The sequence below is a fragment of the Protopterus annectens genome, chromosome 5.part1, assembly GCF_019279795.1.
Source record: "Protopterus annectens isolate FY-2018-M chromosome 5.part1, PAN1.0, whole genome shotgun sequence".
NCBI classification, from domain to species: domain Eukaryota; kingdom Metazoa; phylum Chordata; order Ceratodontiformes; family Protopteridae; genus Protopterus; species Protopterus annectens.
In genome coordinates, this window is record NC_056736.1 from 777,761,481 (window position 1) to 777,776,940 (window position 15,460).

General features: G+C 47.7%; 1 protein-coding gene across 1 annotated transcript in view; it reads right to left on the reverse strand.

Annotated features, from left to right (window-relative positions):
* LOC122803651 (cholecystokinin receptor-like) overlaps window positions 1–15,460 on the reverse strand; it is a 1,370,554-nt gene that overhangs the window by 139,216 nt on the left and 1,215,878 nt on the right. The window lies entirely within an intron of this gene.

The following is a 15,460-nucleotide window of genomic DNA, read 5'->3' on the forward strand; positions in this document are numbered from 1 at the left end:
AAACCAATCTCATTGATATTCACATCCCATTCCACCCCTGCCCAGAAAACCACAGTGAAAAACTTCTCTAAAGCAAATTTCACACTCCACAAAACTGAGGGGGAATCCTTCAAAGCCCCAGGGCCTGTGGAAAATATGGCCCAGACCACAGAATCCTTTATAAACGCATTCTATGAATACCCTCAGGAATGCATGGATCATGCAATCCCAAATAAAACCAAGACCCAATCCTCCAAAGGCAGAGTTCTGTCTGGTGGACCCCAGACATAAACAAACTACACAATAGAAGGAAGAAGCTACTAAATGATAGAGCAAAATCCCATAAAGGGAAGGCATCACTGATCAGTATTAGCAAAAAACTGCAGGCACTCATAAAATTGGCTAAGGCCAGTTTCAAGAGAAAAATTGCACAGGACACTAAGGATAATCACAAGGCTTTCTTTAGTTATGTTAGGAACCTGGGTGGTAATTCCCATTTATGCTCAGAATTAGTCCAAAATGACAAAAAATACACTGAACCCACAGACATTGCCAACATCCTAGCTGACAGGTTCAGTGCAAACCTCTCCCCCCCCTCCCCACCAAAAGGGCAAATATCTATTCCAGCAGAGTGCTGCACCCTGACATCTCAGATGCTCAGGTAAGAGCCGCCCTCTCCAAAGCAAAAAACACAGCATCAATGGGACCTACATGAACTCCAAGAAGAGCTAAATACAAACATAAAACTACTGTTCAATCTCAGCCTTACTACAGGATATGTGCCCAAAGAGTGGCGTACAGCAACAGTGGTCCCTCTCCATAAAGGTGGTGCCTCAACGGATCCTGGAAACTATCGCCCCATAAGCCTGACTAGCTTGGTCTGCAAAGCTATGGAAAGGATCATCATGGACCTCATAAATAAAGATATTGGGGACCTACAGATACTGGATCCTACCCAGTTCGGCTTTGTTAAGGGCAGATCCTGCCTCTTAAACCTGGTTGATTTCTTTGAACAGTCACCAAGGCCATTGATCAGGGAAGGTGGTCCACACAGCCTACCTGGACCTCGCAAAAGCCTTCGATACAATACCCCACTCGGGCATTATAGAAAAGCTCACCAGCTTAAATATAAACCCCTATGTCACTAGATGGATTGCAAACTGGCTCAAGGACAGAACCCACATGGTTAGAATTGCTGGAGCCATGTCAGACTCCAAACCAGTTACAAGTGGCATCCCACAAGGCTCAGTCCTGGGACCTCTCTTGTTCTCACAGGTATCTCACAGGTACTGACCAACTCTCTGTATCTTAAAGAGACTATCCCACCCACTCTATCTCACAGGCACTATCCCATTCCCTGTATCTCATAGATAATATCCCACCCCCTGTATCTCATAGGCACTATCCCACTCATTGTATCTCACAGGTACTCTCCCATTCCCTGTATCTCACAGGTACTATTACACTCCCTGTATCTCACAGGGACAACCCACTCTCTGTATTTCATAGGGATTATCTCACCCCCTGTATCTCACAGGTACTCTCCCATTCCATGTATCTCACAGGCACTATCCCACTCCTTGTATCTCACAGGTACTGTCCCACTCCCTGTATCTAACAGACACTGTCCCACTCCCTGTATCTCACAGGCACTATCCCACTCCCTGTATCTCACAGGCACTTTCCCATTCCCTATACCTCACAGACACTATCCCACTCCCTGTATCTCACAGACACTATCCCACTCCCTGTATCTCACAGGCACTATCCCACTCCCTGTATCTCACAGGCACTATCCCATTCCCTGTATCTCACAGACACTATCCCACTCCCTGTATCTTACAGACACTATCCCACTTCCTGTATCTCACATGTACTATCCCACCTCCCTGTATCTCACAGACACTATCCCACTCCATGTATCTCACAGGCACTACCCCACCCCTTGTATCTTACAAGCACTATCTCACTCCCTGTATCTCACAGGTAATGTCCCATATCCTGTATCATATAGGCACAGTCCCACTCCCTGTATCTCACAGGTACTGTGCCACTCCTTGTATCTACTAGGCACTACTCCATTCCTTGTATCTCACAAGCACTATCCCACTCCCTGTATCTCACAGGCACTATCCCACTCCTTGTATCTCACAGGTAATGTCCCATGCCCTGTATCTCATAGATACTGTCCCACTACCTGTATCATATAGGCACAGTCCCACTCCCTGTATCTCACAAGCACTGTCCCATTCCCTGTATCTCACAGGTACTGTCCCACTCCATGTATCTCACAGGTACTGTCCCACTCCCTGTATCTCACAGGCACTATCCCACTCCCTGTATCTCACAGGCACTGTCCCATTCCCTGATTCTCACAGACACTATCCCACTCCCTGTATCTCTCAGACACTATCCCACTCCCTGTATCTCACAAGCAGTATTCCCACTGCCTGTATCATATAGGCACAGTCCCTCTCCCTGTATCTCACATGTACTGTCAAATGCCCTGTATCTCACAGGCACTATCCTACTATCTGTATCTCACATGACCTTTCCCACTCCCTGTATCTCACAAGCACTGTCCCACTCCCTGTATCTCACATGCACTTTCCCACTCCCTGTATCTCACAAGCACTGTCCCATTCCCTGTATCTCACAGGTACTGTCCCACTCCCTGTATCTCACAGGTACTGTCCCACTCCCTGTATATTACAAGCACTATTCCATTGCCTGTATCTGACAGGCACTATCCTATTGCCTGCATCTCACAGGCACTATCCCACTCCCTGTATCTCACAGGCACTATCCTATTCCCTGTATCTCACAGACACTATCCCACTCCCTGTATCTTACAGACACTATCCCATTCCTTGTATCTCACATGCACTATTCAATTCCCTGTATCTCACAGGCAGTGTCCCATTCCCTGTATCTCACAGGTACTGTCCCACTCCCTGTATCTCACAGGTACTATCCTACTCCCTGTATCTCACAGGGATTAACCTACTCTCTGTATCTTACAGGGATTATCCCACCCTCTGTATCTCACAGGTACTATCCCATTCCCTGTATCTCACAGACACTATCCCACTCCTTTTATCTCACAGACACTATCCCACTCCTTGTATCTCACAGATATTGTCCCACCCCCTGTATCTCACAGACACTATCCCACTCCCTGTATCTCACAGACACTATCCCACTCCTTGTATCTCACAGATATTGTCCCACCCCCTGTATCTCACAGACACTATCCCACTCCCTGTATCTCACTGGCACTATCCCACTCCTTGTATTGCACAGGCACTGTCCTATTCCCTATATCTCATAGACACTTTCCCACTCCCTGTATCTCACAGATAATATCCCACTCCCTGTATCTCACAGGCACTATCCCACTTCCTGTATCTCACAGGCACTATTCTATTCCCTGTATCTAACAGCTAATGTCCCATGTCCTGTATCTCATAGATATTCTCTCACTCCCTGTATCTTATAGGCACTGTCCCAATCCCTGTATCTCACAGGCACAATCCCATCCTTGTATCTTACAGATACTATCCCACTCCCTGTATCTCACAGGGACAACCTACTCTCTGTATCTCAGAGGGACTATCCCACCCCCCTGTATTTCACAGGCACTATCCTATTCCCTGTATGTCACAGGCACTATCTCACCCCATGTATCTCACAGGCACTATCCCACTTCCTGTATCTCACAGGCACTATCCCACTCCCTGTATCTCACAAGCACTGTCCCATTCCCTATGTCTCACAGACAATATCCCACTCCCTGTATCTCACAGGCACTATTCAATTACCTGTCTCTCACAGGTAATGTCCCATGTCCTCTATCTCATAGATACTCTCTCACTCCCTGTATCTTATAGGCACTGCCCCAATCCCTGTATCTCACAGGCACAATCTCATCCGTGTATCTCACAGGGATTATCCCATTCCCTGTATCTCATAGGCAGTACGCCATTCCCTGTATCTCATAGGCACTATCCCACTCCCTGTGTCTCACAGGTAATTTACATGCCCTGTATCGCATAGGCACTGTCCCACTCCCAGTATCTCACAGGCACTATCCCACTCCCTGTATCTCCCAGGGACTAACCAACTCTCTGTATCTCAAAGAGACTATCCCACCCACTGTATCTCACAGACACTATCCCATTCCCTGTATCTCACAGAGACTATCCCACCCCCTGTATCTCATAGGCACTATCCCATTCATTGTATCTCACAGGTACTCTCCCATTCCCTGTATCTCACAGGTACTATTACACTCCCTGTATCTCACAGGCACTTTCCCATTCCCTATACCTCACAGACACTATCCCACTCCCTGTATCTTACAGACACTATCCCACTTCCTGTATCTCACATGCACTATCCCACCTCCCTGTATCTCACAGACACTATCCCACTCCATGTATCTCACAGGCACTACTCCACCCCATGTATCTCACAAGCACTATCTCACTCCCTGTATCTCACAGGTAATGTCCCATATCCTGTATCATATAGGCACAGTCCCACTCCCTGTATCTCACAGGTACTGTGCCACTCCTTGTATCTACTAGGCACTGCTCCATTCCTTGTACCTCACAAGCACTATCCCACTCCCTGTATCGCACAGACACTATCCCACTCCTTGTATCTCACAGGTAATGTCCCGTGCCCTGTTTCTCATAAATACTGTCCCACTGCCTGTATCATATAGGCACAGTCCCACTCCCTATATCTCACAAGCACTGTCCCATTCCCTGTATCTCACAGGTACTGTCCCACTCCATGTATCTCACAGGTACTGTCCCACTCCCTGTATCTCACAGGCACTATCCCATTCCCTGATTCTTACAGACACTATCCCACTCCCTGTATCTCACAGGTACTATCCCATTCCCTGTATCTCACAGGTAATGTCCCATGTCCTGTATCTCATAGATACTGTCCCACTCTCTGTATCATATAGGCACAGTCCCACTCCCTGTATCTCAAAGGTACTGTCCCACTCCTTATATCTCACAGGGATTATCCCATTACCTGTATCTCATAGGCACTACGCCATTCCTTGTATCTCATAGGCACTGTCCCACTCCCTGAATCTCACAGGTTCTGTCCCACTCCCTATATCTCACAGGCACTATACCATTCCCTGTATCTGAAAGGCACTATCCTATTACCTGTATCTCACAGGAACTATCCCACTCCCTGTATCTCACAGGAACTATCCCACTCCCTCTATCTCACAAGCACTGCCCTATTTCCTTTATCTCACAGGCACTATTCCATTCCCCTGTATCTCACAGGCATAGTCCAACTCCCTGTATCTCACAGGCACTATCCTACTATCTGTATCTCACATGCACTTCCCCACTCCCTGTATCTCACATGCATTTTCTTACTCCCTGTATCTCACAAACAATGTCCCATTCCCTGTATCTCATAGGTACTTTCCACTCCCTGTATCTCACAGGCACAGTCCTATTTCCTGTATCTCACAGGTACTATCCAACTCCTTGTATCTCACAGGGACTAACCCACTCTCTGTATCTCATAGGGATTATCCAAACCCCTGTATTTCACAGGTACTATCCCATTCCCCTTATTTCACAGACACTATCCCACTCCTTGTATCTCACAGGTACTGTCCCACTCCCTCTATCTCATGGGCACTATCCCACTCCCTCTATCTCATAGGCACTATCCCACTTCCTGTATCTCACAGGCACTATTCTATGCCCTGTATCTAACAGCTAATGTCCCATGTCCTGTATCTCATAGATATTCTCTCACTCCCGGTATCTTATAGGCACTGTCCCAATCCCTGTATCTCACAGGCATGATACAATCCTTGTATCTTACAGGTACTATCTCACTCCCTGTATCTCACAAGGACAACCTACTCTCTGTATCTCAGAGGGACTATCCCAGCCCCCTGTATCTCACAGGCTCTATCCTACTATTTGTATTTCACAGGAACTATCCCACTACCTGTATCTCACAGACACTGTCCCACTCCCTGTATCTCACAAGCACTATTCCATTCCCTGTATCCCACAGGAACTGTCCCATTCCCTGTGCCTCACAGGTACTATCACACTCCCTGAATCTCACACAGGGTCTAACCCACTTTCTGTATCTCACAGGGATTATCCCACCCCCTGTATCTCACAGGTACTCTCCCATTCCCTGTATCTTACAGGCACTATCCCACTCTTTGTATCTCACATATACTGTCCCACTCCCTGTATCTCACAGACACATCCCACTCCCTGTATCTCTCAGGCACGATCCCACTCCCTGTATCTCACAGGCACTGTCAGATTCTCTATATCTCAGACACTATCCCACTCCCTGTATCTCACAGACACTATCCCACTCCCTGTATCTTGCAGGCACTATCCCACTCCCTATATCTCACAGACACTATTCTATTCTCTGAATCTCACAAGCACAATCCCATTGCTTGAATTTCACAGGTACTTTCCCATACCCTGTATCTCACAGCCACTATCCCACTCACTCCCTGTATCTCACAGGTAAAGTCAAGTGCCCTGTATCTCATAGGCACTGCCCCACTCCCTGTATCTCACAGGTACTGTCCTATGCCCTGTTTCTCATAGGCACTGTCCATCTCCCTGTATCTCACAGGCACTATCCCACTCCCTGTATCTCACAGGCACTATCCCACTCCCTGTATCTCACAGGCACTGCCCCATTCCCTGTATCTCATAGATACTGTCCAACTCCCTGTATCTCACAGGTACTGTCCCACTCCCTGTATCTCACAGGCACTATCCCATTCCTTGTATCTCACAGCCAGTATCCCACCCCCTGCATCTTGCAGGCACAATCCTATTCCCTGTATCTCACAGACACTATCCCATTCCCTGTATCTCATAGGCAATAACCCATTCCCTGTATCTCAAAGCTACTATCCCACCCCCTGTATCTTGCACGTACTATCCTATTCCCTGTATCTCCCAGGCTCTCTCACATTCCCTGTATATCACAGGCAATCTCCCATTCCCTGTATCTCACAGGCACTACCACATTCCCTGTATTTCACAGGCACTATCCTACTCCCTGTATCTCACATGCACTTTCCCACACCCTGTATCTCACAAGCAATGTCCCGTTTCCTGTATCTCACAGGTACTGTCCCACTCCATGTATGTCAGAGGTACTGTCCCACTCCATGTGTCTCACAGGTACTGTCCCATTCCCTATATCTCACAGACACTATCCCATTCCCTGTATCTGACAGGAACTATCCCACTCCCTGTATCTCACAAGCACTGTCCTATTCCCTGTATCTTACAGGAACTATCCCACTTCCTGTATCTCACAGACACTATCCCACTCCCTGTATCTCACAGGCACTATTCCATTCCCTGTATCTCATGGGCACTGTCCCATTCCCTGTATCTCACAAGTACTATCCCACTCCCTGTATCTCACAGGTACTGTTACACTCCCTGTATCTCACAGGGACAACCCTCTCTCTGTATCTCACAGGCACTATCCCACCCCCTGTATCTCACAGGCACTATCCCACTCCTTGTATCTCACAGGTACTGTCCCACTCCCTGTATCTCACAAGCACTGTCCTATTCCCTGTATCTCACAGGCACTATCCCACTCCCTGTATCTCACAGGCACTATCCCACTCCCTGTATCTCACAGGCACTATCCCATTCCTTGTATCTCACAGGTACTGTCCCATTTCCTGTATCTCACAGGTACTGTCCCAGTCCTTGTATCTCATAGCCTCTACCCCATTCCCTGTATCTCACAGGCACTATCGCATTTCCGGTATCTCAGAGATACTGTCCCATGCCCTATATCTCATAGATACTGCCCACTCCCTGTATTTTATAGGCACAGTCCCACTCCCTGTATCTCACAGGTACTGTCCCATGCCTTGTATCTCACAAGCACTGCCCCATTCCCTGTATCTCACAAGCACTGCCCCATTCCCTGTATCTCACAGGCACTATCCACTCCCGGTATCTCAGAGGCACTATTCAATTCCCTGTATCTCACAGGCACTGTCCTATTTCCTGTATCTCACAGGAACTATCCCACTCCCTGTATCTCAAAAGCACTGTCCTACTCCCTGTATCAGACAGGAACTATCCCACTCCCTGTATCTCACAGGCACTGTCCTATTTCCTGTATCTCACAAGTACTATCCCACTCCCTGTATCTCACAGGGACTAACCCACTCTCTGAATCTCACAGGGATTATCCCACCCCCTGTATCTCACAGGTACTGTCTGACTCCCTGTATCTCACAGGCACTATCCCACTCCCTGTATCTCACAGGGACAACCTACTCTCTGTATCTCAGAGGGACTATCCCACCCCCTGTATTTCACAGGCACTATCCCATTCCCTGTATGTCACAAGCACTATCTCACCCCATGTATCTCACAGGCACTATCCCATTCCCTGTATCTCACAGGTAATGTCCCATGTCCTGTATCTCATAGATACTGTCCCATTCTCTGTATCATATAGGCACAGTCCCACTCCCTGTATCTCAAAGGTACTGTCCCACTCCCTGTATCTCACAGGGATTATCCCATTACCTGTATCTCATAGGCACTATGCCATTCCTTGTATCTCAAAGGTACTGTCCCACTCCCTGTATCTCACAGGGACTAATCCACTCTCTGTATCTCACAAGCACTATCCCATTCCCTGTATCTCACAGGCACTATCCCATTCCTTGTATCTCACAGCCACTATCCCACCCTCTGCATCTTGCAGCCACTATCATATTCCCTGTATCTCACAGGCACTTTCCCATTTCCTGTATCTCACAGACACTATCCCATTCCCTGTATCTTACAGGCACTATCCCACTCCATGTATCTCACAGGTACTGTCCCATTCCCTGTATCTCACAGACACTATCCCACTCCCTGTATCTCACAAGCACCATCCCACTCCCTGTATCTCACAGGCACTATCCCACTCCCTGTATCTCACAGACACTATCCCACTCCCTGTATCTCACAGGTACTATCCCATTCCCTGTATCTCATAGGTACTATCACACTCCCTGTATGTCACAGGGAAAACCCACTCTCTGCATCTCACAGGTACTATCACACTCCCTGTATCTCACAGGGACAACCCGCTCTCTGTATCTCACAGGTACTGTCCCACTCCTTGTATCTCACAGGCACTATCCAACTCCATGTATCTCACAGGCACTATCCCACTCCTTGTATCCCAACGGTACTGTCCCACTCACTGTATCTCACAGACACTATCCCACTCCCTATATGTCACAGGCACTATCCCACTCCATGTGTCACACAGGCACTATCCCATTCCCTGTATCTCACAGGTCATGCCCCATGTCCTGTATCTCATGGATACTGTCCCACTCCCTGTATCATATGGGCACAGTCCCACTCCCTGTACCTCACAGGCACTGTCCCACTCCTTGTATCTCATAGGCACTACTGCATTACATGTATCTCACAGGCATTATCGCATTCCATGTATCTCACAAACACTGTCCCATTCCCTGTATCTCACATGCACTTCCCCACTCCCTGTATCTCACTGGCACTATCCTACTATCTGTATCTCACAGATAGTGAGATATATATATATATATATATATATATATATATATATATATATATATATATATATATATATATATATATATCTTGGTCACTCCAAAGCTAGCACAAATATGACTCGGTCATTGTCCATGCTGGTGTGAATGACCTGAGATGTACCTCCCTGGACTACATGGAAAGAAACATAGAGGAGCTCTCTGAGCATGTAGCCCAGGCCTATATGACCCTGACCTTGAGTAGCATCTTACCCTCACCAAGAATTATGCCACAATATGAAGACAAGATGATCAATTTCAACAATTGGCTTAAGTATTGGTGTCATTCAAAGGGTATCCAATGCCTGTCAGACTGGGATGACATGCTCGACAAGCCATGATGCTTCGCTAGGGACGGCTTGCACCTGTCACCCCTGGGCTTTAGGATATTGGCAAAGGCTCTTGCTTTCCCCATAGTGCCTTTTTTAGGCAAGGCTCAAAAGACAAACCCACCTCCATAGGTATCACAAGGGATAAGAAACTAACAGTAATGCTACTCAACGCCAGAAATCTAAACCTCAAGATGCACGTACTCGAAACTCTCCTTAGCATGGAGAACATTGATATCTGTGCAGTAACAGAAACCTGGTTCAAGGCTCCCGAGAGCACCCCAGCACTACCAGGTTATACCTCATACCATGCTTTTCAGCCCCAAAACTTGGACCGAACCACAAAATGAGGGAAGTATCAATATTCGTCAAGGATACCCACACCTCCAGGTTGGTGGCACAGCACGAAGCATCAAAGACTACCCTTGTGCAACTAACAGTGGGTAAAACTGCCTTCCAGTTTATAGCCTGCTACAGACCACCCTCCCAAACCCAGGAACCCCACTCGGTCTTCCTTAGAACACTTGAAAATATGAAGGTCTCTCCAAACAGCATTATATTGGGTGACTTCAACTACCCAAACATAGACTGGGAGCATTACTCTAATTCCAACACCCTAGCCCAAAGGTTCCTAGAATTTATAAACTCAAATGCTATGGAACAACTTGTTACCACTCCCACAAGAGGGGAAAACATACTGGACCTGATCATCACCAACATGGAGACTCTATGCTCCAAACCAGAAGTGTATCCCTCACTGGTAAGATCAGACCAGTAACTAATCTCACTGGATATTCACATCCCGACCCCACCCCCTGCCCAGAAAACCACAGTGAAAAACTTCTCTAAAGCAAATTTCACACTCCTCAAAACCAAGGTGGAATCCTTCAAAGCCCCAGAGCCTGTGGAAAATATGGCCCAGACCGCAGAATTCTTTATAAACGCATTCTATGAACACCTTCAGGAATGCATGGATCATGCAATCCCAAATAAAATCAAGACCCAATCCTCCAAAGGCAGACATCCTGTCTGGTGAACCCCAGCCATAAACAAACTATACAATAGAAGGAGGAAGCTACTACATGATAGAGTAAAATCCCAAAAAGGGAAGGCATCTCTGATCAGTATTAGCAAAAAACTACGGGCACTCATAAAATCGTCTCAGGCCAGCTTCGAGAGAAAAATTGCACAGGACACCAAGGATAATCACAAGGCTTTCTTTAGTTATGTTAAGAACCTGGGTGGGAATTCCCAGATATGCTCAGAATTAGTCCAAAATGACAAAAAATACATCAAACCCACAGACATTGCCAACATCCTAGCTGACAGGTTCAGCGCAAACTTCTCCTCCCACCAAAAGGGCAAATATCTATCCCAGCAGAGTGCTGCCCCCCTGACATCTCAGATGCTAAGGTAAGAGCCGCCCTCTCCAAAGCAAAAACACAGCATCAATGGGACCAGACGGTGTCCCGGGCTGCATCCTACATGAACTCCAAGAAGAGCTAAACCCAAACATTAAACTACTGTTCGATCTCAGCCTTACTACAGGATATGTACCCAAAGAGTGGCGTACAGCAACAGTGGTCCCTCTCCACAAAGGTGGTGCTTCAATGGATCCTGGAAACTATTGCCCCATAAGCCTGACTAGCTTGGTCTGCAAAGCTATGGAAAGGATCATCATGGACCTCATAAATAAAGATATTGGGGACCTACAGACACTGGATCCTACCCAGTTCGGCTTTGTTAAGGGCAGATCCTGCCTCTTAAACCTGGTCGATTTCTTTGAAGCAGTCACCAAGGCCATTGATGAGGGGAAGGTGGTCCACACAGCCTACCTGGACCTAGCAAAAGCCTTTGATACAATTCCCCACTCGGGCATTATAGATAAGCTCACCAGCTTAAATATAAACCCCTACATCACTAGATGGCTCAAGGACAGAACCCACATGGTTAGAATTGCTGGAGCCATTTCAGACTCCAAACCAGTTACAAGTGGCGTCCCACAAGGCTCAGTCCTGGGACCTCTCTTGTTCGGTATATATTTCTCAGAGGTACAGGCCAACATGGAAAGACTGTGGCTGACCAAGTTCGCAGATGACTGCAAACTGGGCGCCATAATCGACTCTCCAGCCGACACAAGCATCCTCCAAAATGGCCTCATAGAAACAGACAACTAGTGCAAGAGCCATGGCCTCAAGCTAAACGCCAAAAAGTGTATAGTCATCCCCTTTGGCAAAAACAAAGTGCCCACAAATTACCACATAGGTGGTAATCCATTAAGTACAGAAGAAGTAATTAGGGACCTAAGTTGATAGCAATCTCTCATTTGACAACCACGTGGCCAAAGTGGTTAGAAAAACATTTTATATAGCCCACCTAATCATGAAGGGATTCACATCTAGATCAGGGGAGGTCATCGTGCCTCTTTACTCATCCCTCATCAGGCCCATAATTGGGTACAATGCCCCTTTTGGGATGTACCTTACCAGACACCTGCAGCAACTGGAAAGACCCCAAAAGTACCTCACCAAGAGGATCAAATGACTCAAACAGATGCCATATGCTGCCCGGTTAAAGAAACTCCAGCTCTATTCAGTGGCATACCGCCTGCTCAGAGGCGATATGTGCCTGACGTATAAAGCCATGTCCAACCTGGAATTAATGGACATGCTGCACCTCAGAAAATTCAAATCCCATCGAGCTACGTGCTTGAGAGACTTGAACCTCAGCACTGAAATAAATAGGACATGCTGGAGGGACAGATTCATAACCCAGAGGCTCCCTTCACTCTGGAATAAAATCCCAGTCCAGGTTAGGCAGAGTCCCTCATTGACTCTCTTCAAGAAGAATCTTGATGAGTGGATGGGAGATCGTAGGCTTACCCCGGGTATCACTTCTGTGTCACTGTTAGACAGAGGTACAGTATACTAACCTTGAAAAAGGGCATAGCAAAATTAATTTAAAATGGGTGGTGAAAGCCAAACACACTCTGGCTAGGCTTATAAATGCCCTAGGGCAGATAGCCTAGTATGAACCTATGAACCTATGAACAGGAAGTATCCCACTACCTGTATCTCACAGACACTGTCCCACTCCCTGTATCTCACAGGCACTATTCCATTCCCTGTATCCCACAGGAACTGTCCCATTCCCTGTATCTCACAGGTACTATCCCACTCCCTGTATCTCACACAGGGTCTAACCCACTTTCTGTATCTCACAGGGATTATCCCACCCCATGTATCTCACAGGTACTCTCCCAGTCCCTGTATCTCACAGGCACTATCCCACTCTTTGTATCTCATAGATACTGTCCCACTCCCTGTATCTCTCAGGCACGATCCCACTCCCTGTATCTTACAGGCACTATCCCACTCCCTATATCTCACAGGCACTATTCTATTCCATGTATCTTACAAGCACTATCCCATTCCTTGTATCTCACAAGTAATGTCCCAACATTCCCTGTATCTCACAACCACTATCCCACTCCCTGTGTCTCACAGGTAAAGTCCCTTGCCCTGTATCTCATAGGCACTGTCCCACTCCCTGTATCTCACAGGTACTGTCCCATGCCCTGTTTCACATAGGCACTGTCCATCTCCCTGTATCTCACAGGCACTATCCCACTCCCTGTATCTCACAGGCACTGCCCCATTTCCTGTATCTCATAGATGCTGTCCCACTCCCTGTATCTCACAGGCACTGCCCCATTTCCTGTATCTCATAGATGCTGTCCCACTCCCTGTATCTCACAGGCACTGCCCCATTTCCTGTATCTCATAGATGCTGTCCCACTCCCTGTATCTCACAGGCACTGCCCCATTTCCTGTATCTCATAGATGCTGTCCCACTCCTGTATCTCACAGGCACTGCCCCATTTCCTGTATCTCATAGATGCTGTCCCACTCCTATATCTCACAGGCACTGCCCCATTTCCTGTATCTCATAGATGCTGTCCCACTCCTGTATCTCACAGGCACTGCCCCATTTCCTGTATCTCATAGATGCTGTCCCACTCCTGTATCTCACAGGCACTGCCCCATTTCCTGTATCTCATAGATGCTGTCCCACTCCCTGTATCTCACAGGCACTGCCCCATTTCCTGTATCTCATAGATGCTGTCCCACTCCTGTATCTCACAGGCACTGCCCCATTTCCTGTATCTCATAGATGCTGTCCCACTACCTGTATCTCACAGGCACTATTCCACTCCTGTATCTCACAGGCACTGCCCCATTTCCTGTATCTCATAGATGCTGTCCCACTCCTGTATCTCACAGGCACTGCCCCATTTCCTGTATCTCATAGATGCTGTCCCACTCCTGTATCTCACAGGCACTGCCCCATTTCCTGTATCTCATAGATGCTGTCCCACTCCCTGTATCTCACAGGCACTGCCCCATTTCCTGTATCTCATAGATGCTGTCCCACTCCCTGTATCTCACAGGCACTGCCCCATTTCCTGTATCTCATAGATGCTGTCCCACTACCTGTATCTCACAGGCACTATTCCACTCCCTGTATCTCACAGGCACTGCCCCATTTCCTGTATCTCATAGATGCTGTCCCACTCCCTGTATCTCACAGGCACTGCCCCATTTCCTGTATCTCATAGATGCTGTCCCACTCCCTGTATCTCACAGGCACTGCCCCATTTCCTGTATCTCATAGATGCTGTCCCACTCCTGTATCTCACAGGCACTGCCCCATTTCCTGTATCTCATAGATGCTGTCCCACTCCCTGTATCTCACAGGCACTGCCCCATTTCCTGTATCTCATAGATGCTGTCCCACTCCCTGTATCTCACAGGCACTGCCCCATTTCCTGTATCTCATAGATGCTGTCCCACTACCTGTATCTCACAGGCACTATCCCACTCCCTGTATCTCACAGGCACTGCCCCATTTCCTGTATCTCATAGATGCTGTCCCACTCCTGTATCTCACAGGCACTGCCCATTTCCTGTATCTCATAGATGCTGTCCCACTCGCTGTATCTCACAGGCACTGCCCATTTCCTGTATCTCATAGATGCTGTCCCACTCCTGTATCTCACAGGCACTGCCCCATTTCCTGTATCTCATAGATGCTGTCCCACTCCTGTATCTCACAGGCACTGCCCCATTTCCTGTATCTCATAGATGCTGTCCCACTCCTGTATCTCACAGGCACTGCCCCATTTCCTGTATCTCATAGATGCTGTCCCACTCCCTGTATCTCACAGGCACTGCCCCATTTCCTGTATCTCATAGATGCTGTCCCACTCCCTGTATCTCACAGGCACTGCCCCATTTCCTGTATCTCATAGATGCTGTCCCACTCCCTGTATCTCACAGGCACTGCCCCATTTCCTGTATCTCATAGATGCTGTCCCACTACCTGTATCTCACAGGCACTATCCCACTCCCTGTATCTCACAGGCACTGCCCCATTTCCTGTATCTCATAGATGCTGTCCCACTCCCTGTATCTCACAGGCACTATCCCACTCCCTGTAT